The sequence below is a fragment of the Pollicipes pollicipes genome, unplaced genomic scaffold, assembly GCF_011947565.3.
Source record: "Pollicipes pollicipes isolate AB1234 unplaced genomic scaffold, Ppol_2.1 Scaffold_4219;HRSCAF=4965_pilon_pilon_pilon, whole genome shotgun sequence".
Classification (NCBI taxonomy): Eukaryota; Metazoa; Arthropoda; class Thecostraca; order Pollicipedomorpha; family Pollicipedidae; genus Pollicipes; species Pollicipes pollicipes.
The window spans coordinates 2,196,051-2,201,031 of NW_023596448.1; positions in this window are offsets into that span (position 1 = coordinate 2,196,051).

Here is a 4,981-nt window from a genome sequence, read left to right on the forward strand (position 1 = left end):
TCCTGGGAGGAACACTGGGGGTAACTGGTGATGGAATCGCCACATCATGCTCCTGGGAAGAACGCTGGGGGTAACTGCTGATGAAATCGCCACATCTTTCTCCTGGGAAGGACACTGGGGGTAACTGCTGATGAAATCGCCACATCTTGCTCCTGGGAAGAACGCTGGAGGTAACTTCAGATGGAATCGCCACATCTTGCTCCTGTGAACCTCACGATGCATTGTAGTCTTGTAATTGGACAAGGCCTTCAGTGATCTGTACGTCACATGTGCGTGGGAAGGGAACCGGTTCCTTAGCAGTCCGACTGTGTGTGTGAACGACTGTGCGCACTCCTGGCAGCCTTTGTCTGCGTACAGGACACGGCAGCGCGCCGCCTGGGCCAGTGGCGCCAGTGCTAAGCCCCACCGTCCTCGGTACAGCGCGCGTCTCCGCCTGATGGTGGTAGGTTGTCGGCGCGTTGGGGTCCTATGCCGCCGTGTGACAGCCGGGGAGTGGTCACACCCAGACTGTGTAGGGGCATGGCGCTTCGAGAATGCTGGCTCGGTTCTATCCTCTTATGCTAAACCAAATATGGCTTTTTAATCGGGTTACAAAGTACACACTAAGTGCAGCTCCGGGTGTGGTTTAAGCATACGCGAGTGCCCTTCCCACTTTTGTTCCATAACAGTCCCTGGATGCGTTGCAGTTTGCGGAACTATACTTAATCTACTTAAGAATGGATAACGTTTCATGTCACTCGCGTTTCTCGCAAGCGCGATTCATGGTTTCATTCACTTCGCATCATTTAACGTCAATGCTTGGACTGATCGGTAGCAGATAATATGGATACATACATGATGCAGAGTTACCAGTTTACTTGGTTTGCCATTGTCGCTATTCGTAGAAGATGTCACCGAAATATATTGCAGGTGTAGATAGCCCAGGACCATCAGTTCGCAATTCGTTAACTTCAGGCATACAGCCGGGTGACAATGTGTTCCTACACGAGACATCCTAACAGCACATGCACAGCGGCCTTTTGTGCACAGTTTGTCATCTATCGCTCTTGCTCACCTGGAACTATTCGGCTACAAACTGAACGGTCATTTCGCCAGATAAGCCAGTAACACTGGAATAGCTGGTGCGGAATGCATGTCTGGTAAGCGAATATAAAATGGTTCATACGGTTACATAATGCAGCAGTGGGTAAGGAATGACGGTCCATTTAAGCTCACGTTTCTGCGACAGATGTGTTAACAGCACTCGCTGCTTTCAAAAGCACTCCTTAAATGCTGTTCAGTATGTCAGAAACATTACTGTGAACGTTAAGTTCAACCGAACTGCTGAGCTTAGCTTGGTGCGATAGAGACTTTTTGTCTTCGCATAAGTGTATTTTCCTCCTGCCGACGTTGGTACTTTGTACTGTTTTCCTCAACTGTCTCGGCTTGTCCCCAGCTCAGTCCCTCTCTCTCCCAATCTTTGAACAAATTGCGCATGAAAATACTTAAATTTATGCATGCCTCGACAAAGCCCATAGCTTTCGATACAGAATCACCTATCTTTTCATGCCTAGCTAACGCAGGATGACAGGATGAATAATGTTGCTTTTCGCCGCCAAGAAATAGATAATTTGGCAGCAGTAAACAAAATGAATCGGAACTATTGTTAATTTTCCTTAGTATCACAGCCAAGAAAGACTGTCGCTATACGGACATGCTGCTGGGGTTCAAGACGACACTATCCTCCCATATAGCCTCGAATTAAGTTCCAAAATTTGCAGAATGATCTAAACATGGACAGCGGACGCGTGTTAAAAATAATTGGATCTTGCCAGTGAAAGAAAACGCCATAGCTACGTGCGACGAATTTTTGGTGAGACCGATGCTTCTAATGTCAGCTCAATTAGTCAACCAAAATTACAGTTACTGCACGTTTTCCAACATAGTCATCATGGGACTGCGCGACTTCGGATGGGCATTGCATCGGCATCTGTTTTATGCTATCAAATTTATCATTAAGCGTTCGCGGTGTTTGCACACGATAACGGCGTGTCACCTTTTTTGACACGGCCTGTTTCCGCGTGCTCTTCTTGTCTTTACAGTCGCTTCAGACTTGCATAGAAGAGTGCACGCCTTTTTCACAAGTCAGCATACCCGCAAGCGAATGTGTTGTTAGCATATCACTCAGCACGCCGGTTGTTTGCATAGTAATTTGTTACCGCTGGCTGCTTATTTGGGCAGTCATAGCCCTGGAAATGGGTTGGTGGAGAGTCATGCTGTAAATGGACCTGAGGAGACGACAGAGATAAACTTTGGACGAGTGTTGGATTCGGTCAGTTTGGTAACGATGGTGTGAAACAGGGTCTTTGGAAGCGGCTGGCACGTATTGACTTTGAATCAGCTGGAAGACGATTTGCAATACGAGGATAACAGACAGTATGAAATCATAAACTTCTGACCCCTGAGGTTGTTTCGCGAGCACTTTTATCCAGTGAGTAGCGATAATTTAAACACTGTCAGGTAGCGCTAGCCCAACAAGGTGATATATACACGGTTTTTCTTTGGATCCCAACCTTGGATGAATTATATCTCAGTACGCTTGATGTTTCAAAGTCCATTCTAATTCGTATATTTACAGCGTATCTGCCCGAATATCAGCCCCATGAACTCGACTTGAGATCCAATCACATCGTAAACGTCAGATAAATTCCGCTTTTTACACTGGAATGTCTCAGCAAGATTGCACACACATTTTTCTGGCACACGCATTTTTCATCTCTGGCACACGCCGACTGGTGATTTCAATAAGCCCAGAGAGCTATCCACCAGTCACGCTTACCGGCGCTCACCAGCGGGCTGCGCCGCCACCGAGACCGTTAACGGTCATCGACTGACCTCCGAATGACCTCGGAGCGTTTGGCTAGATTTGGGACTGGATGTCGGCCTCAGGAGGCAGCCCTTCTCGTTACAGTGAGGAGGCTCGAGACCTGCCTAGAGACGCTCTTATGTGCATCAAAAGCCGAGAAGAACATGCGCTCTGACAATCACTTGTTTGTGCGTTTCTGCCCAATGTGTGGTGGCCCCAACAATACAGGCCAGTCATTTTATTTGCGCCATGGACGTACGAGGCTGAGGGACTGGCTGCAGGGACCAAGATCGCAGACTCTATTATTTTGTTTTCACTGGCACCATCACCATCGTAGCCAATGATGGTGTAGCACTGCATCACAGTATGCATAGTGGGCAATGCTGCATAATATCGCAGTGGATCGCAAACCGATGATGCAGTATTTGCATGATGCTTGCTGGTGGCACTGTTGTTATGACAGCGACAGCAGTGTTTCCGCTCTCAACACTCATGCCTCTGACTTCTCTCTGACCATACCTCTTACCTGTGTCTGGCCATGTCTCTGATCTTTCCCTGACCTTGTCTCTGACCTGTCTATGACCTGTCTTTGCCCTGTCTCTGCCCTGCCTCTGGCCATGACTCTGACCTATCTCCGACCATGTCTCTGACCTCTCTCTCTGCTCTGTCTCTGACCATGTCTCTAACCTATCTCTGACCATATCTCTAACCTATCTCTGACCTGTCTCCGACAATGTCACTGACCTGTATCCGACCATATCTCCGACCTGTCTCGGACCATGTCTCTGACCTGTCTCCGACCTGTCTCTGACCATATATCCGTCCTGTCTCTGGCCTGTTTCTGACCATATCTCCGACCTATCTCTGACCATGTCTCCGTCCTGTCTCTGGCCATGTCTCTGCCCCGTCTCTGACCATGTCTCTGCTCTGTCTCTGACCTGTCTCTGACCTGTTTCCGACAATGTCTCTGACCTGTCCCTGATCATGCCCCTGACCTCTCTCTGACCTATCCCAACATGTCTCTGACCTGTTGTTCCGTGCTTACAGACAAAAGGCTCGGGCCCCTCCGCACTTCAGTCGGGCCGTTGGTGGACCTCTGAAGAAGACGTGACACAACTTATTCCGAGCGGGCCGAGCGGTGCCAGCACAGAGCGGTGCCAGCACAGTCCCGTCCCGCTGAGGCATCAGCAGTAGCCTCGGGCTGGAGCGGTCACTGTTTCAAGCACAAGACGCGACGGACAAGGCGCTGCGATGAAATTGCAGGACGCCATTGAGATTCTCTGTCAGCGGAAACGGTTCCACGTCATAGTGTTTACGTTGTTAGCGTTGAACTTCATGTTCATTCCTATCCACATTTTCGTGGATTTGTTTTTAAGCTACGAGCCAAAACATTATTGTGCCTACCCGCAAGGAGGATCAAAATACCAATGGATTCCGTACAGGTGAGTTTCTTACGATGCTTAACTACGCTGCTGGCAAAGCTTGCGTGGGTGTTTTTGTCACGTTCGCTTCGGTTTGTTCTATAGCTGGTTCCAGAACTCCCCTGTACTGCCTTCACGCTGTAGACCTTGGACGCATACATAATGGGAAATAAGGCTTGTGCAACATGGCACATCAGAAAGCAGTCCCGACCCGCGTCCCGCGCGCGTTTGGGTTCCGCGCGCGTGCGTCTTATCTTGCCGATAGCAACACTGCCAACACGCCGTCATAATTGACATCGATGGTAAAACGGCACTAAACCGAGCGACCTTGACCTACAACCTTCTCACGAAGGTGGGATGGTACCCAAGACTGGAGCGGGCTAGCGCGAAGGTCAAATGACACAACTGGTTTGACCATTACGGAACCCGTCAAGTGCATATCATTAAGCGTTTTTAGAGAAGCCATTCGCTTTAGAAGCCCGTGGCTGCCCGTGGCCGTGCCCGTGGCCATGCTGGAGGTTACAAAACGCAAGGACGAAGTCGTGACTCATAGTCGAACCAACAGTAAATTACGGCTGACTCGCAGCACACTTTTGCGCCCTTGCTTAACGTCCAATCTATCCTACCTGGAAGGTGATCCACACGTCAGCATGTGCGGCTGTGCGTGACAAACTGTCCAACCCCGGAACTCGTGAACAGCGCGATCCATGTCCGG